At 40.2% G+C, this 26,121-nt stretch overlaps 1 long non-coding RNA gene across 2 annotated transcripts in view; it reads right to left on the bottom strand.

Moving 5' to 3' along the window:
• The window catches only part of LOC116856159, a 57,141-nt gene that overhangs the window by 22,812 nt on the left and 8,208 nt on the right, over positions 1–26,121 (bottom strand). Inside the window, exons 2-4 of one of the 2 annotated variants that reach the window (XR_004380482.1) lie at positions 21,073–21,167; positions 15,363–15,458; positions 15,058–15,133 (exon numbers count right to left, since the gene is read on the bottom strand). This is a non-coding gene — a long non-coding RNA (uncharacterized LOC116856159). Of the gene's footprint in view, positions 1–15,057; positions 15,134–15,362; positions 15,459–21,072; positions 21,168–26,121 lie in introns of those variants that run through there. The other variant, XR_004380481.1, reaches the window with a different exon arrangement.

The following is a 26,121-nucleotide window of genomic DNA, read 5'->3' as shown; positions in this document are numbered from 1 at the left end:
TTCAGGACATGCCTCCAAAGGCAAGGGAAACAAAAGCAAAAATAAACTTTTGGAACTTCATCAAGATAAAAAGCTTCTGCACAGCAAAGGAAATGGTCAACAAAACTAAGAGGCAGCCCACAGAATGGGAGAAGGTATTTGTAAATGACAGTACACATAAAGGGCTGGTATCCAAGATCTACAAAGAACCTTTCAACCTCAACACCCAAAAAACAAAGAATATAGTTAAGAAATGGGCAGAAGACATGAACGACACTCTTCCAAAGAAGACATACAGATAGCTAACAGACACATGAAAAAATGTTCAACTTCATTAGCCATCAGGGAAATTCAAATCAAAACCACACTGAGATACCACCTTACACCAGTCAGAATGGCCAAAATCAACAAGACAGGAAACAACATGTGTTGGAGAGAATGTGGAGAAAGGGGAACCCTCTTACACTGTTGGTGGGAATTAAAACAGTACAGCTGCTCTGGGAAACAGTATGGAGGTTCCTCATAAAGTTCAAAGTAGAGCAAACCTATGACCCAGGAATTACACTACTGGGTATTTATCCCAAAGATACAGACGTAGTGAAAAGAAGGGTCACGTGCACCCCATTGTTCATAGCAGTAATGTCCACAATAGCTAAACTGTGGAAGGAGCTGAGATGCCCTTCAATAGATGAATGGATAAAGAAGATGTGGTCTGTATATACAACGGAGTGTTACTCAGCCATCAGAAAGAATACCTACCAGTTACATGGACATGGATGGTACTGGAGGGTATTACACTAAGTGAAGTAAGTCGGTCAGAGAAAGACAACTGTCATATGTTTTCACTCATATGTGGAACATAAGGAACAGCATGGAGGACATTAAGGAAAGGAAGGGAAAACTGAAAGGGGTGGAAATCAGAGAGGGAGACTAACCACAAGAGACTATGGACTCTGGGAAACAATCTGAGGGTTTTAGAGGGGAGAGGGGTAGGGGCATGGTGTAGCCCAGTGATGGGTATTAAGGAGGGTATGAGTTGTAATTAGCACTGGGTATATTATATGCAAATAATGAATCACTGAACACTATACCAAAAACTAATCACATACTGTATGGTGATTAATAAAAAAATAAAAAAATATAAGCACTAAAGAAAGTAGACAAAAAAATTAATTTCACATAATGATAATCATATGTCATTATAAGTATATATGAATATATGTATATCTGTATATACATATGTATACATGTACACGCAGTATATGTATATTTATATCATCTTGTACATGAAAGGAAAAACACAAAATGAGGTTGGAGACTTGTAGAGCCAAAAATATTACCTAAAATATTTTTCTTGGTTGCTAATTAACAATTACAAGTTTCTATTATGAGGGCATACACATCTGATCAGATTGTTAGGCTTTGCACAGAAACTCCATCCTTTCTATCATCCCTGGAGAGCTAAAAATCTCTCATATGAAGGGGAGCAGATCATAGAGAGTGACACATGATGGACAGGCAAAAAGCTTGTGTTTTACTGGATTCTAGGTTTCCCTGATAAATTCTTCTACTGCAACTTGAGTTCTTCCTCATTTTCAAACCACTTAACTGTGCTGTAGTTCTTTAACAGAGAAAAGCCACCAGACAAACATCCTGACCAGGAATTTTAGTACCAAAACAATTAAAATGAAATGACAATAATTTGTTATACTGATTTGCATGACTGCATGAAAAATCAGTTTGGAAATTAAATAATATGGACATCTGGTGGGAAAATATAATCTAACAATATTGGTCCCAGGATTAATAGCAATTCTAAACAGAGCAGTATCTATGAAGACAGCAAGTGTTATAAAAGAGCCTCTCACAAAAACAAACCAGGAAAAAGCAGTTTAATAAGCAAATTCTGAAGGGGGAAGCAGATTCTGCTATTTTAAAAAATAATCAAGTTATTTCTACTGAGTTTAAGAGGACTGAATGGTTACCATAGTTCTCACATTTTTGTAACAGGCTTTAGTTCTCTAATTATTAAAGAAACATTGAAAAAGTAGCTTTAATCCTTTCAAATTTCTAGGAAACATATCCATATTTGGTCCCTGTCTCCTTCCCAAAGCCACCACAATCGCCAAGGCATGGATTAGAACCATTAATAGGAGACAACTTACATTCTATACACACATACAGAGACCACATCTACACACAGGTGCAAACACAAGCTGTATTAGCACTCAAACATTCAAATACAGAATCACATATACTCACACACAATCACTTGAATACTCACACACTCAGTTCCACATTCACCAATATCCATGCAGACACACACACCACATACAGGTTCCCTTTCAACATACTCATAGTGAAACACACTTACCAGGGCATAAACTCACACAGTCACTCTCAGGTTCCCAAAAATCTCATTCAGTCACACAAGTGTTTGTATATGGGAAAAATAGGATTAACTACAGTCCCCTGGACATCTGAAAACAAAAGCTCTTTCCACTCTTTCCAACATAGCAAAGCTCTACAAGGACTGTATTCACAACACGTGCCACCGAAAGACTAAGGAGCACTGCCACTTTTGGTTGACATGTGTGACATGAAGATGGGGAGTGATACGGTGGGAGAAGAATGAGGGCACACGGATAAATGGAGTGCACAGAATCTGGGGGCTTGGGGTAACAGAGCCACAGGGGAAGAAAGGACAGAACCTGTGTTAGTTTCCTAGGGCTGGTTTAACAAACTAGCACAACTGGGTAGCTAAACAAACCAAAAAATTACTATCTCACAATTCTGGGGGTTCCTAGATGTCTGAAGTCAAGTCATTGACAGGGCCACACTTTATCTCAAGAATTGAGTCTTCCCTCTTTCTAACTCCTGGGAACTGTCAGCTATCCTTGGCCTTCCTTCAGCTAGGAGATGCATCTCTCAGTCCCTGCCTTCATCATCACACACTGTTTTGTGTATGTGTAAATTTCCCTCTTGTCATTAGGATAGTAGTCATTGAACTCGGGTTTACCCAAAACCGTATGACCTCATATCAATTTAACTACATCCGCAAAGATCCTATTTGCCCAATATGGTTACAATTACAGGTACTGTGGATTAGGCCTCGAGCATATTTATTTGAGGTACAACTATATAACTATACAACTATATAACTATATAAGGGCTGAAAAGCATTAGGGAGTTAAAAGTCCCTGAGGGATTAAAGTGCACTACAGGTTTTAAGGTTGGGAGTGGATGTATGCAGGGATATTAAGGATATGAGGGACATGTATGTTGAGTAAGAGGGTGAAGGAAATCATGGGAATGAAGGGGATAATGGATGAGAAACTAACCTGTAAAAGGGAATTAAGAGGCAAGATTGGGTAAAAGGCATGCAAACCTTATTGCATATGTGCAAGGAGGATAGTTGCTTGTGAACAGAGGCTTGGGGGTATTCAGTGCTCTAACCAGAGTTAAGGATAGGAAGAAAAGCTGAGGCCTGGGGAACATAATGGGTACAGGTAGTTAATGTGGGTGGAGGGGGATCATCAGAGGTGGGAGAACAGCAGGTATGTAGGTGAAAGGCCCCATGAGAAAGAGTTAGGGAGTGTAGGGTTGGGGGTAATGGGTGGGCATCATGAGGAAACTAAGGACTCCTGATAAATGATGGCAGTGGACATAAAAGACACAATAAATGGGCTGAAGTTATGGAATGGGGGAAGATAAATGGCAGTGGAGGAGGAGGAAAGAATGGGGGATGGAAGATTTGGGCACAACAGAAGGGGAAGAAGTTTGGGCTAAGGGCTCTGAGATCAGATGAAAAGGAGTTTTTCGGTATAGAGGTCTAAAATGCACCTGATAGACTTAGAAGAGCAACAAAGACTGGAAGGATTATCTGCAGGAAAAGACTGAGGTCTCCTGGATATCTAAAGGTCAGAAGGGTGGAGATATTGAGGTCACAATGGGGGATAGGGGAGAGGGGTGGAGCTGGGGATGACGGAAGTTACAGGGGTTCAACTGGAGATCATTAATTCATTGTCCTACTCATTAATTCTCAGATTTGCACTCGATTCACATTGTCAACAGTTCCTAATTTTAGCCCATGAGACAATAACTTACTTATATAAAATACCCAGAAATCCTTTCAATTAAATATACAGTAAAGGACCATAGCTCAAATTTTGAGTAAACAATGAGTCAACATTTTCTCTCTTCTTCAGGGATGCCTTGCACAAGGTGTGACCATGGAGGGGGTCACCTGGCAACCATGAGAAAGAAGTGGATTTTACTAACAATCTGAATGGTCCTGGAAGTGACTGCTGACCCAGAGGTTCCTGAGAAGATCCAGTGCCTCCTGAACCACTGATTTCACCCTTATAGGCTCCTAACCAGAAAGCCCAGCCAAACCCACTGAAATTCAGACATATAAACAACAAGATTATGTTTCTTTCATCTCTTAAATACCTGCAAGTGGTTACGGTAGTGATAGAAAACAACCTGGGCATATTATTAATTGTAAACAAAAAATTAAAAAATATATAAACTTATAAAATATTTAAAGTAAAAATCCCCACTAATTACCCCTAATCAATAACAGTTTGATATTCAGACAACCCTTTGTCAGGTTGAGGTGGAACCTCCATCTTATGCAATTTCAGAGTATAACACACAGATACTAAAATATTTTGAACTTTGTTCAATGTTTACATAAATACTGTCATATCAAACTTACTGTCAATCAAACTGCTTTCCTTAATCAAAGCTGCATGAAGGTGGCATTTTCACACCAGTATAAATAGATCTACAGCAACACAAAAACACATCATATCCCATGGTAATTGTAAATATAACACCCTGGTTGAAACACTCTTGTTTATACAATTACAGAGTTGAATGTTATCTGTCTCCTGCTATTACACATTTATACACATGTGACTTAACTAGGTGGTTCTGGGACATGAGACTATTGCACCATCATGACTGTGCTAAACTACCCTTGCAAATGGATTTAAAAATGTTTAATGACCTAACCATCATGTTTCCACTGTTAGATAAGTTTTTTGTTTGTTTGTTTTCTTTTTTAAGATTTTATTTATTTGGGAGGGACAGCACAGGTTGGGGGAGAGACAGATGGAGAGGGAGAGGCACCCTCCCCCACCAAACAGGAGCCCTAGGAGGGCTTGATCCCATGATCCTGGGATCATGACCTGAGCTGAAGGCGGTGCTTAACTGACTGAGCCACCCAGGCGCCCCACTGTTAAAGAAATTAAACAGGGAAGCCATTAGACTCAGGTAACTCTAATGCCTTGGTATCCTCTGTAAGCAAATCACAATTTATTCTACAGTCACTGCACTGGAATGGAAGAGAATGAACTTAAGAACAAACAATTACAGTCAACTAGGCCTTCCAAAAATTAGTCAACTGCCTAAGGTATATCCAATCAGACACTGTTTTTGCTTTTTAATTTTCCTCCTGGAAAAACCTTGCTGCTATCTCCTACAGATGGACCATGCCTAACCATTTGAATAGACAGATTAACTGACCAAATTAATTCTTAAGAATCTGAATGTAGGGGCGCCTGGGCGGCTCAGTGGGTTAAAGCCTCTGCCTTCGGCTCAGGTCATGATCCCAGGGTCCTAGGATCGAGCCCCACATCCGGCTCTCTGCTCAGCAGGGAGCCTGCTTCCTCCTCTCTCTCTCTGCCTCTGCCTACTTGTGATCTCTGTCAAATAAATAAATAAAATCTTAAAAAAAAAAAAAAAAGAATCTGAACGTACATCATCAGCTCACCATCTAGCAACACCACCTTTCATTCTGAACACTTTGCTCGTCTGGCCTAAACATCTCGCCCCCTTGGGAAGTGGAAACAAAACTCTGAGAGGTATCTTCCCGGGACCCACCCCACCCACTTTTGCACATGCGCACAACCCACCAACATAACTCTGCCCTTACTTGCTCAGACTTCACTCTTCCTAATGACTCGCCACAGCGCCTGCTCACCAAGAGCTGCACATGAGCACAGAGGACTTCCAGCGCATAGATGATACTGCTGTTTTCAAAACCAGAGCCTGCGGTCGTGTGTTCCTCCCTTCACGAGCTCCGGTGTCCAGAGCACCAGCCTTGAATCCCATCTTAACCAGGCCCACACACCTGATTCTCAGTTCGGGCAAGCTAGGACCAGAGTCTGTGGATGAACCAGACCTCCCTTTGACCAACGCTGTTATCATAGCCAGAGGTTTTTTTTGTTTGTTTTTGTTTTTGTTTTTTAAGATTTTATTTATTCATTTGACAGACAGAGATCACAAGTAGGCAGAGAGAGGCAGGCAGAGAGAGAGAGGAGGAAGCAAAGCAGGCTCCCCACAGAGCAGAGAGCCCGATGTGGGGCTCGATCCCAGGACACTGGGATCATGACCTGAGCCGAAGGCAGAGGCTTTAACCCACTGAGCCACCCAGGCGCCCCAATAGCCAGAGTTTTTGATGCCCTCTCCCATTTCTGCCTTCCTAGTGCCAAAACATCCCACATGTACAGACAGAGGACAGGGGTAAATCCATCAAGGACAAGAATTCCACACCTCCCACAATGCAGGGGACCTCAAAGCAGATGGGGATCGGGGGCTGGCCACCTAGGGTCAACTTGTGCAATATAAACGCATAACGCACCCATCAATTTCATCTCCCAGTGGACCTTCTGATGATCCTGGATTCGTTTCATACTTCAGGCCTAACATTGTGGGCACAGAGCTCAGCGGCCCAGAATTTGCGTCCATCCCTGTGTGAAAATAGGGCTTGCAGAGCCTACCAAAGAATTGTCAGTTCAGATTCCGTTGAAAATGACAGACCACAAAATTGCCCTCCACAGGGCCACTGGCAGTCCCTGATCTTCCCTTCTCAGAACAGCTCAGAGAAATAAGAGTTCCTGGCAAGTCCACCTCCTGGGGGTTCTGAGTTCGCATTCACATGTATCTGAGGCTCATACTGAGATAAATGTGAACAAAGGACTTACAATTTGGTGAGTCGGCTTCAACTTTCTTGTGAAGACAAAGCTCCCAAGGTATTTGGTATCATCCTGTCTTCCATGATGGGTGTGTCCAATGAAAGTCCACACACTGAAAACTGACAAAAATATATACATACAAATGAATGACCTATCAAATTTCCTCAAAACCTCTAATCCACCCTTTGTCTCCCAGTCTAACAATCTGTATTTCTGCCATCAAATACAATATTATTTTTATAATTACTGATAATGAAAAAGAAGAGACAGACTCTCTATTCCCAGGAAGGCAAATCCAGTATCCAAATCTTCCTGGGAAAAATGAACATATAGTATCCAATTCCCAGGGTATTTCAGGGGATTTCCTGATGGTCTCTTTAGGATACTTAGGAGGCATTTTCAATTTTCACTTCCTTAACTCCACTTTCAAGAACTACTTAATCAAAATTAGGAACAGATATCTAATTTTAGGATGTGAGCAACAATATTCTAGGCCATTTAGTGAATTATCACTAATCTAGAGTAATGGTTAGAGATAACTTTAGAAAAGTGGAAGATTCATGGTGTTTCATCTTAACATTTCATTTTTTCCCAACATTTTATTATTTTATTGTTTATCTAATATTTTTATTAACATATAATGTAGTATTTGTTTCAGGGGTACACGTCTGTGATTAACATTTCTTTCTTTACACCAAAAAATCCCTAGTTATTTCCTTGGAATGATTTTATTTATCATTTGTGCTAAGATACGCTATAGAATTTAAGATACTTGAACATAGGGAAATTACACAATGCTTGTTTCCTTTTGCTGAAAATAAAAACAAAATAATAAGAAAGTATGTGTGACATTTCAGGGAATAAAATGGAAGCTCACAGTTACCAAGGACGAATTTAGAACCTCTGCTTACAAAAGCCAGGATCTCCACAAATCAGAGGGACTTCATTTTCCAAAACAAACTACAGGAGAGAGAAACTAGAAGATGGGAGTTTCCACATTAAATATGATGGTTTATGCACATCTTTCAGTAAATCCCTTCCAGATACTTATTAAGGATAATGGGAACAATACTAACTTTATAGAGGGGGAATCTGGCAGAGGGATCCTGAACCAAGTTAGCAAAATTAACAGCTGTAATGAGACAAATACACTGATACACTGACAAGGACTCATCGCTGCTGTGATACAAAATAAAAAATACTTTGTTTGCAAAATAAAAAAATTAATTTAGAGCAGGATTTTAATCATGAGAAAATAGCAGTTTTATGCACATTCAAGTGACAGCTCCCATATCCTGTAGTCTTCAATGTATTTTAAAATAGTAAGTCTTTCTTTGAAGCAATCTAGACAGTAAGGCTTTCTTTTTCAAATTATTGAGTTATTCTGGGGACCCAACAGCCACCTTGTTGATCATTTCCTCAATCTAGTTTCCATAGACTCATGCCACACCCAGACAGAACCTCAATATTATATATTCTCCTCCTTCTCTGGGGATCCCCAAACCCAACCCAGTGAGAATCTTGGATATCAACACATCCCCATGTTGATCTGTCATGGAATATTTTCAGTAGTTACAGGTCATGAATTTACCGTAGGAAATTCCTCAGGCTGTATAGAAAACCTGGTTCAAGAGAACAGAGAGATGGCCCCAGGATATAAAAAAAGAGCATCTAGGGGCACCTGGGTGGCTCACTCATTAGGCGTCTGCCTTCGGCTCAGGTCATAACCCCAGGGTCCTGGGATTGAGCCCCATGTCAGGCTCCCTGCTCAGTGGGGAGCCTGCGTCTCCCTCACCCTCTGCTGCTCCCCCTGCTTGTGCTCTCTGTCAAATATATAAATAAAATCTTTAATAATAAATAAAAAAAGGCTATCTTTTAAAGAGCTTACTATTCTAAAAAAACAAATTTCCTAGGCAAGAACCCCAGAGGTAGAAAAGTCAATTTTTACAACTTCTAACTACATGACATTTCTGTAAGAAATGAGGACACAGTCCCTAAGCTAAGTCAAGACAAGATTTACCTGAAAAGCAACCATTTCTTCCACTCTCTTCTTTTCTAGGTTTCTTTCCCCGGTAAGATTATATAGAGAAATCACACCTGTTTGCCTTTAAAGATCTCAGCATGGTCTCTTCACTTGCTAACATCAACTCAGAGGCAGAAGGATCTTGAAATGCACAAAAGGCTACCCTCTCCTTTGCTTTGGCACAGGAAAGATTCAGAAAAAAAGCTTACCTGGACACTTGCGTGTGAGTTTCTCCTTTCTGGTTTCAGATGTCCTCCCCTCCCACAGACAACCACAGATCCCGCCACAGCACGGGGAACGTGAGCTGCCCTGACCTGCCCCTTGCAGAACAGGGAAGGCAGAACACTCTGATACCTTCTCTTCAACTGAAAGCAGCTCTTACAAATATATCTGTGAATCCTTGCGCTTCCCCCTGGCCTACTGAGAATCACCTGGAGCACATCGTTAAAGCAACACTGATGTTTTCACCCTGACAGACTCTGGCAGAGGGCCCAGGTGATGGTGGTTCTTAAAACTCACCATGGGGGGGCACCTGGGTGGCTCAGTGGGTTAAGCCTCTGCCTTCAGCTCAGGTCACGATCTCAGGGTCCTGGGACTGAGTCCCACATTGGGCTCTCTGCTCGGCCGGGAGCCTGCTTCCTCCTCTCTCTCTCTCTCTCTGCTTGCCTCTCTGCCTACTTGTGATCTCTCACTGTCAAATAAATAAAATCTTAAAAAAAAAAAAAAACTCACCATGGGATCTTTACTGTAAATCCAGGCTGATAAGCAATGGTGTGCTTTCAAATTTTAATGTGCATAGAAATCACTTGGTATTCCAGGTTCCCCAGAGGAAATGGTGATTCCGCAGGTTTGGAATGGGGTCCGGGAATTGGCATCTTTCACAAGTTCCTTGTTAGTGCTGATGCTGCTCCTGGGGACCCACGTTTCGTGGCTACACTGGAGAATGCAGGGACAGCACACCTGAGGACCCCCCCCCCACTATTTTATGTCAACACAAACATTTCCTGGTGAGTTCCCAGAAAAGACTATAATCACCATCCTGAGGGACCACATGCTTTCAGAGCACTTTAAAGATTAAGAAAGAAGGCTAGTGAATGCACTAATGTCTGAGTAAGTCTCTTTTTGGAAGAGAACATGTATACATTGATCACTGCAATGTTTATTGAGCACTTACTTGTGTTTCCAAGGAGGTTATGGTGCACGGTGTTGGGAACTTCACACATAGGATTTCATCCCCATAATACCCTTCGAGCTGGGCATTAAGTGTCCTGTAATAACCATAAGGATGTAGATACTAAGCCCCACCTATCTGCCTTGTCCTCACTTTCCCTACTGATTTAAAAAAAAAAAAAGCTTACATACAGTAAGAACTAAATAAACATAAATAGAAGAATATAAAAAGAAAGGGAAGATTAGAAGTTCAGAGTTTTCATTGTTGTGATTACATTTTAAAACATTTTTTTTAAAAGACATTTATTTGACAGGGGGGAGGGGAGGGAGGGAGGGAGCACAAGCACGGGGAGCAGTAAGCAGGGGGAGAGGGAGAAGCAGGCTCCCTGCTGAGCAAGGAGCCTGACTTGGGGCTGGATCTCAGGACTCTGGGATTATGACCTGAGCCAAAGGCAGATGCTCAACTAACTGATCCACACAGGTGCCTCTGCATTTTTTTTTTTTTTAAGATTTTATTTATTTAAGTCAGACAGAGAGAGAGTGCACGAGGCAGGGGAGGGGCAAGGGAGAAGCAGACTAGGGGCTGAGCAGGGAGCCTGATGCTGGGCCCCATCCCAAGACCTAGAGATTATGACCTGAGCTGAACACAGAAGCCCAACTGACTGAGCCACCCAGATGCCCTGTGATTACATTTTTTAATAGGATAGAAAGATGTTTGAGTTCATAAATAAGAGCAGTTTTCCTAACTGGATGTACTTTGGACACTTCCATCAACACTATGATCATTTTAATTCCTACATTCGCCCCAAAATTTGGTGTTACCAATTTTTTTTTTTTCAAATTTAGCCATTCTAGAAAATGCAATGTGGCATCTCCTTGTTTCCCTGCTTTCTAGAAGAAATGGCTAAAGAAAATGTGAGATTATATGTATATATAAAATTCAGCCTTAAAAAGAAAAAGGACATCCTTCCATTTGGGACAACGTTGGTGAGCCTGGAAGTTATGCTATGTGGAATAAGCCAACACTCAAAGACAATTATTGTATTATCTCATTATATCTGGAATCTAGTAAAGAACTCATCACAAAAGCAGAGTACAACTGTGAGTGCCATGAGCTGTCTGTGGGGGAAGTGAAACATATTGGTCAAACAGTACAAAGATTCAGCTCTTCAGGATGAATACATTCTGGAGATCTAAACTACAGCATGGAGAACACAGTTATGTCTATTATATTTGAAATTTGTTAAGAGAGTGTATCTTAGATGTTCCCAACAAAAATTAATTAAAAATTAAAAATCTTAACCATATCAAGTGATAGACATATTAATTAGCTAGGTTATTATCATGTCATAATGTACACATATATTATTTATACTTTATAACCTGAGCAACAGCTCAATCTGCAGGAATGGAAAACAGGATTATGGGTAAAATGCTCCTGAAACACAAGATTTAATGGCAAAAAGAAAAATTAGGGAGCTAATATATATAATAATATATATAAAACATGTCATCCTTTTTCCGCATTCATCTGATTCTGGGTTTCAGGAGTTGCGAACACCAGCCCTGGAGAGGTCAAAGCAGCAGCCACTCAGAATCTGATCTCCTCTAATCTGTTCTGCTAAGGGAGGAGATCCCAGAGCCCCACCATACCTCAATACAGGCTCAGAAGGGGATTTCATCTGGTCTGGGGTATGGGAGAACTCGTTATAGGCTCTGATCTCCTGGCCTCTAGGATAACTCCAGCTCTGTTATTCCTAAGCCTGCCCAATAGAAATTTAACTCCCAGAGTTCACATTATTTTAATCTGTTTAGTCACTTTCCTGTCTACTTCATAAACTAAAATAAAAACCAACTTAACACTAACATTTAGAATTTCTGGGACAATTATGTTAGAAACCTTTTCTTTCTTTTTTTTTTTTTTTAAGCTTTACTTATTTGAGAGAAAGAGAGAGAGAGAATGAGTGTGCACAAGTGAGGGGAGGGGGAAAGGTAAAGGGAGAGGGAGAGAGAACCTCCAGCAGAGTCCACACTGAACATAGGGCCCAACACAGGGCTCAATCCCATGACTCTGAGATCATGACCTGAGCTGAAACCAAGAGTCAGATGCCCAACAAACTGAGCCACCCAGACATCCCAGAAACTTTTATTCTTAACAAAAATGTAAAATAAATGCTACTACTACTGCTAAAAAAATGCTTTGGTTCATGGATGATCCGATCCATCAGGGGTGAAGCGGAAACTCACACAACACAGAAAGGGAACTGTCCCAACTGAAGCAAAGTCCCCTGCATACTGCCTCTTCCTTGCACTGACCCTACAATCCTGAATTCAAATGTATCCATTTGCTCTAGATTAAAGGTTCCCGGATGTAGGGATCATGACTCTTCATGTTTTTTCTAATGACCGGATGCCATGGAAACAATCAGTTTCTATCTGTTTGCATCTCCACACTTGCTCAGTGTTCTTTACCACAGCATGAAGAACCTGCAGAAACTCCCATCTGGGTACCTAAGTCATGAACAAAGAAGGTATGGGTAATATTTATAGAAACAAATGCACACATAATTTTATTGGTAATTGATACTTAACTGATTCCTATTTGAATGAAACCTGACAGTGTCTTCAAATGTACTGAATTGAAAATTGTTATCCAAAAACATAAAACATAGAAAAGAAACCAAAAACACAGTAAATTAGTATTATGGTAACTATCATACAAAGGGAAGCATTGTTATGGAATTGCAAAACAAGCATAGGAAAAAAATTAACCCCCCAAGTCCTGAATAAAACGTACACCCTTATAATGATGTTTCCACATCACGAAAAGCAAGCAAAGCAAGGGCAAAAATGAACTATTGGGACTTCATCAAGATCAAAAGCTTTTCACAGCAAAGGAAACAGTTAACAAAACCAAAAGACAACTGACTGAATGGGAGAAGACAGTCGCAAATGACGTATCAGATAAAGGCCTAGTATCCAAAATCTATAAAGAACTTGTCAAACTCAACACCCAAAGAACAAATAATCCAATCAAGAAATGGGCAGAAGACATGAACAGACATTTCTGCAAAGAAGACATCCAAATGGCCAACAGGCACATGAAAAAGTGCTCAACATCACTCAGCATCAGAGAAATACAAATGAAAACCACAGTGAGATACCACCTCACACCAGTCAGAATGGCTAAAATTAACAAGTCAGGAAATGACAGAGGTTGGCGAGGATGCAGAGAAAAGGGGAACCCTCCTACACTGTTGGTGGGAGTGCAAGCTGGTGCAGCCACTCTGGAAAACAGTATGGAGGTTCCTCAAAAAGTTGAAGATAGAGCTACCCTATGACCCAGCAATCGCACTACTGGGTATTTACCCTAAAAATACAAATGTAGTGATCCAAAGGGGCATGTGCACCCAAATGTTTATAGCAACAATGTCCACAACAACCAAACTATGGAAAGAACCTAGATGTCCATCAACAGATGAATGGATAAAGATGTGGTTCATATATACAATGGAATATTATACAGCCATCAAAACCCACAAAATCTTGCCATTTGTAACAACGTGGATAGAACTAGGGGGTAATTAAGCTAAGCAAAATAAGTTAATTAGAGAAAAACAATTATCATATGAACCCTCTGATATGAGGAATATGAGAGGCAGGGCAGGGGATCATGAGGGATAAGGAGGGAGAAAATGAAACAAGATGGGACCAGGGAGGGAGACAAACCATAAGAGACTCTTAATCTCAGGAAACAAACTGAGGGTTGCTGGAAGACCGGGGGGCAGGAGGTAGGGGAGGCTGGGTGATGGACACTGGGGAGGGTATGTGCTATGGTGAGTGCTATGAAATGTGTTAAGACTGATAATTCACAGACCTGTACCCCTGAAGCAAATAATACATTATATGTTAATTAAAAAAAAGAAAAGCAAAAAAAAAAAAAAAAAAAAAAAAAAAAAAAAAAAAAAAGAAAGAAAAAAAGAAAAGCCAGAAGAATTTAAAATGGAAAAATAAATGATGTTTCTTTATAGCTACAATTTTAAACTGGGATTGTGCATCCATGTAAATCAAGTATTTGAAGCACCAGTATGTGTTATATGGCAGTAAAATTGTTCAGAAAATTCATTATAATAAAAAAAATGCCCAAATAAAAATTTTATGAATAAAATTTTATGAGGAATTTGTTACTAACAGAATATTCCCAGTTTTACACAGACTGCAAAGGCTGCAATTCATCCTTTAGAAGCAACAAAAGAAAACAAAACACCATGAGTTGTAAAATATGCTGCTTGTCACAAGTATCTAAATAAACATTTAGGTATTAATTATACATTTCAGACACATCTTGAGGAAAGTGGACGAAAATACTGATGATTACATTTATATTTATGAATAAAACATTTAAAAATTTTTTTTAAGATTTTATTTATTTATTTGACAGAGATCACAAGCAGGCAGAGAGGCAGGCAGCAGAGGAGGAAGCAGACTCTCTGCTGAGCAGAAAGCCCGATGCGGGGCTCGATCCCAGAACCCTGAGATCATGACCTGAGCCGAAGGCAGAGGCTTTAACCCACTGAGCTACCCAGGCGCCCCTGAATAAAACATTTTAATAAATATGGGGATTTTTACTAATCATCTAACTTACTTTTTATAAAACACATGTACATTGAAGGATGCTCTATCAGAAATTTAGAATCTCAAATTGCAGCTGAATTTCAGAGGAAACTAACCAAAAACTGAAAACATAGAGGACACAGTCACAGGAAATTTATATAAATAAGACAAAACTAGAAAATCATAGTTTTTAAGAAATACGGTAACTACTGATATCTGTTGTGATGCAAAAATAGAACTTAAAAAATGCCTTACCACAGAGCTCCTCAGAAAGATGTACAGATTTCCCTAGGCACCCAAAAGTCATAGAAAAGCATCCAGATCACATAGGTCCTCATGGCTATGGAAGAGTCTTTGGCCCTCCCTGTGAATATGATGGAAGACCAGAGGGGCAGAAGCAGAATCTTAGAGGTGTAGGAGCATGGCGAGTGTTAGACAGTATTGTCCCTCTGCAATAGCAAGGGAAATGAGCTGAAGATTCTGAGAAATTATTTCCATTCAACCAGAGTTTTCCAAACCACATTTTAAGTTCTGGCTTCCTCCTTGACCTTAGGACCTCACCTGTGTCATCTGCTTCATTCATTTCCACCTACCTGGTTGTACAACTACTGTCTTCCTCTACTTCACATCCCAGGACTTTCTCTTCTGCTCCGAAAAGGTACGTAGGTCTGGCTTAGATATAGCAAGACCTGTTTAAAAAAAAAAAAAAAGGAATAGGAGTTTTGCTGGAGATTCTGTAATTTGGAGTGTGGTATTGTCCTCAGTAAAAAAGAGAGGATATTACAGAATTCTAGAAAATGACTTCCCAAAATACTGTTATTTGATAAGATTGAATGGAACAACTGAATGGATTAATTTTTATGGCCATTACAGTTTCTGCTAGAACACTAAGAATGACAAATGACAATAATTTCAAACATTTACTAGTCACTAGATAGCATTACAACAGTTTTTCATAATGTGAAAAACACACACACTCAAAAATAATTTATGAGATCAAACATATTATTCTTCCTCTTTTATGAGTGTCTTTTGTCAAACATCCAGTAAATGGAAAAAACTAGGTTTTAACCAAGGTCATCTGACCTAGAGTTTATGTGACACAACATACAGGTCTATATACAGAGACTACCTTAAAGCAACGTTCCCTAGGGGCCAAGGGCAGGCTGTCCCATGAAGTGTTTTTGGGATGAAGTGTTTTTTGGGTTAAAGGCGACTGACATCCTGTAAGAGAAATTTTGCTCCTCCTTTAACTATGCAGAAGGATCTACATTGGGGGTCTTTCCCAGAATAAGGGTTGTTATCAGAGATGAATTTTATCTGGGTCACCCATCTGTGTGCCAGGCCAAATATCTAATCACCAAACATCTGTTCTTCTTATTGCTTTGCCAGAACATTCCTTTCTTCAAAGTACCAGACCATTCTTAGTCCAGGATGCCATAAATACTTTTGCCTGACTGACTTTGGGATTTCCGTGTCTGTAGGGTTCCTTTCACTTATGATATTAAATTTGATTTTTCTCCTCTTCATCTGTCTCATGTCAGTTTTGTTCTTAGTCCAGCTAGAAGGACCTTGAAGGCGACAGAAATTCTTGCTCCTTGAAAGTATCAACATAAAATATGTCTAATGAATCCAGCACTGATCTTGTCAGTTCAGATGAGAGGATGTCCCCTGGCACAGCTAGGAACATAGAGCCTAGGCTCAAGAGATGGGAATGGAAGCCACTAGATAACAAGCAGTTAATCAGCTCTATCGTCCGGATTTAAGTACCAGATGCACCTACTAAAACCTCTAAGACAAAGAAGAAAGATTATTTTTCTGATTCAAGGTTTTTTGAGATAGAATATACCCTCTAGGGTACCAGGTGAAGTGGCACCAGAACTTAGCAAGGAGCATCAGCTAACATGGCCTCATGGGTCTCCAAGAAACAGCATCCACCTTCTCGGTGATAATGAGCCAAATGGTGCCCTTGGTCTCTCCGAACAACAGAATTTGACAAGAGGCCAAACAGGAGTTTCAGGCAAGGCTTTGCTGGAGCTTATGCGCCAGCACAGACAAAACAGTGTCCTCAGGCTGACTCCCTGAGGAGAGGTCAGGGAGGATTTTTTAAAAGAAACTTAGGTGGAAAAAGAGTGCTAAGCATATAGCAGCAGAAATGTATTAGGACCTGCATGCTTAAAGATCATACTTTTTCACTTACTGCCTGTCTAATTAACATATTAAATCTCCACCCCTGGACATGATTTTGGGTATCAGAATGAGGGAAAGAATCTGAGAAATTTCAGCACTGTGGTCCATCTTGGCACAACCTGGTTTGGTCCAACCTTCTTAGTGTTCATAGTTAGCATACTTCCTCTAAATTCCTTCAACATAACCTGCTTAGGAGGCATAGAGCTTTGGCTTCCCACCAAGCCACACACCCTGCCCTTATGGAGGCAGCCAAAGAACTTAACTGTCAGTATTGAGAGGGCCTGATCCATTCTCTGCTCTATCTCATCAGGATAACCCTTGCCCCCAATTCTCCCCTTAAAAATCTTCGCTTGCAAGCTGTCAGGGAGTTCAGGACTTTTGTGCATTAATTTCCCCCCTCTCCTGGTGGTACCATAACAATAGCTGGAGGAAATATAAAATGGTGGAACTGCTATGAAAAACACTAAGCAGTTTTCTCAACACATTACAAATAAAACTACCCTATGATCCAACTATCCCCCTTCCAGGTTTATATACCAAAGAATTCAAAGAAAGATCTGCAATTGATCTTTGTACATCCATGTCCACTGCAGCTGTATTCACAAAAACCAATAATAGGTAGAGCCCACACAAATGCTCATGCACAGATGAATGAATGTATAATGGAACACTTTTCCAAAAGGGACAGATTTTGTGATGTGATAGTACTTAGATAAGCTTTTGGGACAGTATTTTTTTTTTTTTTTAAGATTTTATTTATTTGACAGAGAGAGAGAAATCACAAGTATACAGAGAGGCAGGCAGGGGGTGGTTCGGGAAGCAGGCTCCCCGCTGGGCAGAGACCCCCCCCCCCCCATCCCAGAATCCTGGGATCATGACCTGAACCTAAGGCAGAGGCTTCACCCACTGAGCCACCCAGGCACCCTGGGGACAGTATGTTAAATGAAATAAAGGAGTCACAAAGACAGATGCAATAGGATTTCACTTTTGTGAGTAATCTAAGACAGTCAAACTCAAAGGAAATTATAGTGATATGTGCCAGGGACTTACAGTAGAGGGAGAAAATGGTGGTTATTTAAGATGTCTTAAGTTTCACTTTCACAAAAAGAAAAAATTTCAGAGATAGTTCACACAGTAATGTGAATACACATAACAAGACTAGACTGCCCATCTAACAACGGTCTGATGGTAAATTTTATGTCATGTGTTATTTTTAACCACAATTAAATTTGTTTAAATGTCTAAAAAAGAATAGATGATATAATAATCTTCATTTTCAATACTATTCATCTAGACAGAATCAAGCAACCACTGACCATTAATCAAGAATAGAAATAAACAAGAAGTCATGAATACACCAGATGTAATATTTTTATAGACAAAGGCAGACATCATTTTGTTTATAATATACATATAGAGGATACACATTTGAATTAAACCTTACATTATCTTTAAAGTTAGAGTTGAAAATTATGATCCAAAATCATAATATACAGGTAAGAACCTAAATTAACCAATATTGGGGATCCTACCAAAAACAAAAAACACATGGTGGTAGCACTGGAACACAAAAGAAAATTTAACAACCCAAATTCTGACTACAACATAGATGTATTACTAAAAATATTTTCTACTGTAACTATAAATAGTTACAGGACTATGAACTGTGAACCATAACTGTGAACTCATGAAGAGTACACATTGAATTGAATCACGGGTATGTACTATAATGGAAGGAACTTCACAGGAAATGTATTATGTATTATATTATTATAATTTATTATTATATTATATATATTATATAATATATAATTATATTATATTATTATAAATGTATTATAATCAATCACGAAAAGCTCACATGAAAAACTTAATGAATGAGAATTTAAAAGACACAAGAGAGGGGCGCCTGGGTGGCTCAGTGGGTTGAGTCTCTGCCTTCAGCTCAGGTCATGATCTCAGGGTCCTGAGATTGAGTCCCACACCGGGCTCTCCACTAGGTGGGGAGCCTGCTTCCCGCTCTCTCTGCCTGCCTCTTGGCCTGCTTGTGATCTCTGTCAAGTAAATAAATAAAAATCTTTAAGATAAAAAAAAGAGGCACAAGAGACACTTATTACATTGTTAATATGTTATTCCTACTTTTACACTAAATGTAAAAGCTATAAGCCAACTTGTAGAAGAAAATAGATCCTTTATTTCTAAATACAGGAACAAATGAAAGTTGTATAATACAGTGACCATCACTAATATATAAAATAAATATTTGGGATTAAGTTATACCATGATACAGATACATGTTAAGGGAAGTGGGTCAAAAACCTAGTAACATTTTGACTAATGTAAATTTAAATTTATGAACCAAATCTTTTTTTAATTTTTAAGTAATCTCTATATCCAACCTGGGGCTCGAACTGATGAGCCATTGCAACTGCCCCTCAGAACAATGTATTAAACTATAACCTCTGGATGATTTTACTAGTTACCAAGCACATTTAGATACAGCCTTAAGAAAAACACATACTGGTAACAGGTCTTTGGGGGAAAGGACGATACGACCTTGAATCTGAGCAGCTGGGGATGCCAGGCTAGCTCAGGGCTACCTCAGGGCCTCAAGGCGGAATGCCCCACGCTTCACAGAAGCTGAGCAGCTGGGAACGCCGCCTGCTTCCCTTTTCCGTTGTCTCTCCTTTCTCCTCCCAAAAGCGCCTGATGTTAGTTAGATGAGTCCTTTGAATGTGCTTGTTTAACTATAAACTTTACCCTCCTTCTTGTTTGTCCATAAGACATGTGACTAATGTTTGCCCTTCATCGACTCTTCTGTTGGTTACTATTTCTACTACTATTTCTATCTAATAAAAGTGAGACTGTGGAGTTGTTCGGGGCAGCAGTCTTTTTGACTGTTGTCCCCTGCTCCCTTTTCTCTTCAGCTGACTTGTTTGTGCCGAATTCTTCTCCCGTTTGCTGATTGGAAGCGGCAAGCCATGACTCGAGATCAAGAATCACATGCTCTACCAGCTTAGCCAGCCAGGCACTCCTATGAGCCAAATATTCAATGAATATGCATGTCAACTATTATCTACCTTCTTATAAAACGTGAGCATTCAAGTTATGTTATATTCAAACTTTTGAATCTAAAGGCATACACATAGATCCAATCAGAAAATAAGGACATTCAGGACAGTCCCAGGAATTTTTGTACAAAACAATTATAAATGACATAAGTTATACAGATATAAGGTAACAGACTGTACCATATGGTGGGCAATGTTCTAACTTTCTCTGTAACACTAATTTAAGAATTCTATGAGGCTGGGGTGCGTGGCTGGCTACATCAGTAGAGCATGCAATTCTTGATCTCCGGGCTGTAAGTTTGAGACCCATATTCAGTGTAGAAATTACTTAAAGAAAATAAATCTTTAAAAAAATTCTAGGAGGTAAATAGATACATTAACTATTTTATCATCGTGGATCAGAGCATGTAAGTGAAATTTCAAATGATAGTGCATAACAAAAAAAGGCATTTTGAACTAAAATAGAGAATTACATTTTCTCATTTTAGGGAAGTTCTTAGTGCTATGATGAAATTGCTGAGTCTGAGTTTTGTGGGATCATGTTTGAAACTGCCATAGGTTTGGAAATAATAAAGCTGACAACACACTACTTCTGTCCCCAGTGTTTCTGGGATTTCTGCACCAAATCTCATTATCTGCACCACTCTTCTTGCACTTCCAACAAATAAAACTTAAAAGATGGTTTAATATAGAGTTCTTCCATGTGCACAGATTTTCCCAGATACTCAGAAGCAGTGAAGAACAAATAAACTGAGGCCTTCACAGTCCGAGAGAAGTTGATGTCTTTGTTTGCTTATATGTTTGTTGTTATGCACTCAGGATGTGATGGAGATCACTGGTGTTGAAAAAAGAATTCTTAAGAGGATGTAAGAGCATAATAGTATTGGACAGATGACCCTCTGTGAGATGAAGAGAAATGAACTTAGGCTTCTCAAAATCATTTCTGAAGAAGCCGAGCTCCCCAAATCACATTTTCAGGTCTGGCTTCTTCCTGGGCCTTTAGGTCTCACCTCCATCATCTGCTTCATTCATTCCCACCTACCTGGGTGGATGGATGTGTTCTCCTTTCTCTTCATATCCCAGAGCTCCTTTTCTTACTCCAAAAAGATGACCAGGTCTGGCTTTGACACACGAGATCTGTTTATCAGAAAAAAAAGAAAATGAATATTGCTGGAGAATATAACTTTCAATACACTCAATTTTGCTCAGTAGAGTAGAGAGCACATTACAGGCTGTAAAATTGGGCTACCAATGATCCCCAACAGTCAGAGGATGGGTGCTTTTTTTTTCTTTGAAGATTTTTTTTAAATTTATTTGGCAGAGAGATCACAAGTAGGCAGAGAGGCAGGCAGAGAGAGAGGGGGAAGCAGGCTCCCTGCTGAGCAGAGAGCCCAATGTGGGCCTCGATCCCTGGACCCTGAGATCATGACCTGAGCTGAAGGCAGAGGCTTAATCCACTGAGCCACCTAGGCACCCCAGGTTGGATGCTTAATAACAACCTGAGAACATGGGTACCAAGGCGATAGCTTGTAGACTCCTTTTTTTTTTTTTTTAAAGATTTTGTTTATTTACTTAAGAGAGAGCGAGCGAGCAAGAAAGCACAGGAGCCAGGGGAAGGGCACAGAAGCGACTTCCCACTGAGCGGGGAGCCTGACAGAACTGGATCCCAGGGCTCTGGGATCATGGCCTGAGCCAAAGGCAGAGGCTTAACTCCCTGAGCCACCCAGGTGCCCAATCTGTAGACTTCTGAAGAATGCACCTCGCTCATCCCATTGGGATAAGGAAGCCTTATACCTAAAGCTATTAAAGATTATGAGCACCCCAGTGGTGAAGAAAATTATTGAGAAAATAACAAACCAATGTGTCTACGTAGACTAGTAATGTAGATACCAGACCTCTGGTACCCTCTAGTTAGAGCGACTCAAATTCAGGAGGCAATGGCAGGGGAAGATTGATGAACAGAATTTACTGTCATGACAATGGCCCCTGGAAGATCTAATACCTTTTGGTATTTGTAGATATATTCACTAGATGGACTGAGGCCTTTCCCTGAAGGATAGAAAGAACAAACAAATAACAAGGGCCTTGGTAAAGGAGAAAATTCCTCAGTTTCAGTTGCCAAGGTCAATCCAGAATGACAATGGACCAGCTTTTATATCCAAAACCATTTCTGAGTTATCAAGTGGAGGTTACACTCTGCCTGGACACTCAGTCTTCTGCAAAGACAGAATGGGTGAGCAGAACCCTAAAACACTCTGGTGAAGTTGTGCCAGGAAACAGAACACTGGTTAAAGTTACTACCAATGTCTCTTACCAGAGCTGCCCCAAAGGGCAAATTAAAATCCCAGCCTATTTGGGATGACTTATCGGAGAGCTTAACCGCCTGCTCAACCTGCACAGATGGACCAAGGAGTAAGTGGCACTTATATTTACTTCATTATAATACTCCATCTTCACCAAAGGAGGAGCACAGACCACATGTATGTAACATACGAAGTGTGTATAGACTGGTTTCCTTAAGACATGCATGACCTTATGCCCATTGTGACATAAAGTGACAAGGCTCCCCATTCTAAACATTCATCCTAACCCTAAATGAAAGGAAGCCACTCACCTTTGCTTGGGGAGTCAAGGCTTTGGAAGTTATTCCATGTGATCTCCTTATCTGATACAAAATGTCCTTTGTGTGACAACCCCACCTGGTGTAGTTTCTATCTGAGACTCAGCAAGGAGTGAACTCAGGTTCCTTCAGTTGTATTAGGAGAACTGGTTCTGGCTTAAGGGAGTTTCTTGCTTTATGCAGTAAGATGATTTTCAGCACGGTAATATGCTTGAATGTATTCTCTAGCTCTGAGGTAAGAGGATGGCATATGATCCACAAAACCGATATAAATACTGTGTATTTCTCCAAGATAAATTGTAAAATGAAGGCATAGACACAGGCATACACATTGTTGAGTACTATGTTTATATCATATTACATCATACATTGTTGAGTACTGTGTTTATATCATACAGAAATTTTGTCTATTTCTTAGATGGAAAATTTTGGTGGGTTACAATTGTACCTATCAAATTCTAATGAGAATTTCACAACAGTGCATTGGAGATCTTATTAAAATGCAGATTCTGTTCAAGAATTCTGGGGTGGGATCCTTGTCTGCATTTCTAACAAGGCAGTAGTAGCTTATGGGCCAAGCAATACAGTTTTGAGTTAGGAAGAGGTAGAACTCAAAGGCAAGAATTTTTGGAGGACTTGGAACTGAACGAGTTTTATAGTTTCATTAGTATAGCAAGAATGGCAACAATATTTTTTGAGCATTTCTAGGTACTAGATAGCATTCTAACACTTTTTCATAAGTTAATGCAAAATAATAATAATAATCTAAGAAAGCATTTTTTTTTTAAGATTTTATTTACTTATTTGACAGAGGGACACACAGCAAGTGAGGGAACACAAACAGGGAGAGTGGGAGAGGGAGAAGCAGGTCTCCCAAGGAGCAGGAAGCCCAACCCAGGCCTCTATCCCAGGACCCTGGGATCATGACCTGAGCTGAAGGCAGATGCATAACGACTGAACCACCCAGGTGCCCCTATTCTTTTACTTTTATGCAAATATTTTGTCAAACATCCAGTCAGGTTATTAACCCAACCTAGAGTTGATCTCCAATGACACACAGGTTAATGTACAGAGAAGATTCTAAAGCAGTGTTCACAGCTGGTGTCAAACCTGAGAAGAGCGATGGAAACAAGAAGGGATCCACATAAAATCCATCTCCCCTGGGGCACCTGGGTAGCTCAGTCAATTAAACATCTGCCTTCGGCTCAGGTCATGATCCTAGGGTCCTGGGATCAAGCCCCGAATTGGGCTCCCTGCTTGGTGGGAGGCCTGCTTCTCCTTCTCCCCCTCCCCCTGCTTGTATTCCCTCTCTTGCTGTCTCTATCAAAAAAACAAATAAATAAAATCTTCAAAAAAAAAAAAAATCAGTCACCCTTTTACATTTTATGCACATATCCATACATTTAAAAAGTAATTATATGATCTCAGGGTCCTGGGTTCAAGCCCCAGGTTGGGTGGGGAAACTGTCATGGCAATTTAAATTAAGGAATATTTTCAATGACATAAAATTTATGTTTCTACTTGTGGAAGATGATGCTTCTGTCTTTTAATCACACTGTAAAGACAAATGCACAGAATGATATAAAGAAAATTGCCAGTTTCAGAGTCTAGTATTTCGCTGACAGTTTTTGTTTCATTTGTGCTACGTTATGTTTCAGAATTTTAAGACACTTGAACATGTTAATTATGTGATCCTTGTTTTCTTTTTCTGAAAATACAAAAAGAGCATGTCTGTGACGTGGGAAGTAAAATGGAAATTTACAGGCTCAGAACCACTGTTCCCAGGAGTCAGTATCTCCAGTACACAAAAGTGAAGCCTTCATTATCCAGTGGAACTCAGATAAGAAAGGAATTTCCAATTTAACTGTGAAGGCTTCCTCGCATCTTTCAGAAAATCCACCTCACACCCGCATGAATGATAAAAGGGAAAATATTAACATTATAGAAGAGCAAGGGCGGAGAGCACCAAGCCAAGAAAACAAAATTATCAACTGTAAGTAAGCAAAGTGGTATCAGCACCTGAGACACACAGGACACATTATCGCTGCTGTGTTCGTGTGGCCCCCCAAAGTAAATCAGAAGATGAATCTAATTATGAGAAAACAGTAGATTTATGCAAATTGCAAGCCACGTATATCTCCCACATCCTGTAATGTCTAGCGTATTTTATTTATTTTTAAAGATTTTATTTATTTGTCAGCACAGCACGGGAAGCAGCGCGTGGGCGGGGGGGGGGGGGGCGTGTTGGCGGCAGGCAGAGGATGAGGCAGACTCCGCTGAGCACGGAGCCAGATGTGGGACTCGATCCCAGGACCCTGGGATCATGACTTGAGCTGAAGGCAGTCGCTTAACCAACTGAGCCACCCATGCATCCCTGCCTAGCATATTTTATTATTATTAGCATATTTTAAATAGAGCATCTTTTTTTTTAATTCTAAGGAGCAAGAGTCTGTTTCTTTTCCAAAACTTATGCAGTCATTCTGGGCCTCATATCCAACCATTCTGCTTATTTGTGCATTTAATTAATCCTGTCTACACAGAGCTCGCAAGGCATCCAGATAGAATCTAAATGTGAAATGCTCTCCTTGACTGATATCCCAGATCTGACCCCCATCCACAAGAGAAATCATGGAACCAATGCTTTCTCCTGTGGATCTGTCACAAAGGGAGTATTTTCAATGGTTCTGTTACGGAACCTGGACTGGATCCTGACGGAAGAACCACGTGGCACTCGGAGACTCTGGAGGATCAGAGGTTTATTTAACACCGGTGGGCTCAGAGTTCTCCAAAGGTCTGAGCCCCAAGCACAAGCAGGGAGCATAATTTACACCCTTCTACTTCTGCATTCTTGGTACTTCTGGCACACGCGCGGGGGACATGGGGTAGGGAAGTAGAACCTGGAAAGACCTTGAGACGGGTTAGAATCCCCTTGCTGGCTTGGTTGGCCATCTTAGAGCACAGTTTTTGCCTTATCAGTTCCAGGACATTAATTCAAAGTGACAATTGTTGTCACCCTATTGAAAGCCAGGTTGGAGAGAAGGGAGAAAAGCCTCCGAAATATAGAAGTGTTCTAAAGACCTAAACTTGAGTATTACTTTTTAAAAGGTTTTAAAATGTAGGTGAAGGGGCATCTGGCTTGCTCAGTCAGTGGAGCATGTGATTCTTAGTCTCGGGGTTGTGAGTTTGAGCCCGACACTGGGTATGGAGATTGCTTAAAAATACTTAGAAAGTAAGTGAAAACACTTGTGAGGCAGATACATCAGAACCAGAGGAATCAGTATTTACAATTTCTAAATGCACGTAAATCCAGGAGGAAAAGATAACATGGCCTCTGACCTGGGAAGCAAGGCTTACCTGAGAACCGGCCATTTCTTCTCCTTCTTAAAGGACCTCTTCTGGTCCTTTAGATTTCTTTCTCACAAGGTTTTTGTGGAGAAATCACAGCTGCATCAGGAGAAAATGCCTTTAAAG

This window comes from Lontra canadensis, unplaced genomic scaffold (genome assembly GCF_010015895.1).
Source record: "Lontra canadensis isolate GAN:19392208 unplaced genomic scaffold, GSC_riverotter_1.0 scaffold107, whole genome shotgun sequence".
NCBI classification, from domain to species: Eukaryota; Metazoa; Chordata; class Mammalia; order Carnivora; family Mustelidae; genus Lontra; species Lontra canadensis.
Note: the sequence above shows the minus strand (reverse complement) of the source record. Positions and strands in the feature narration are given on the sequence as shown.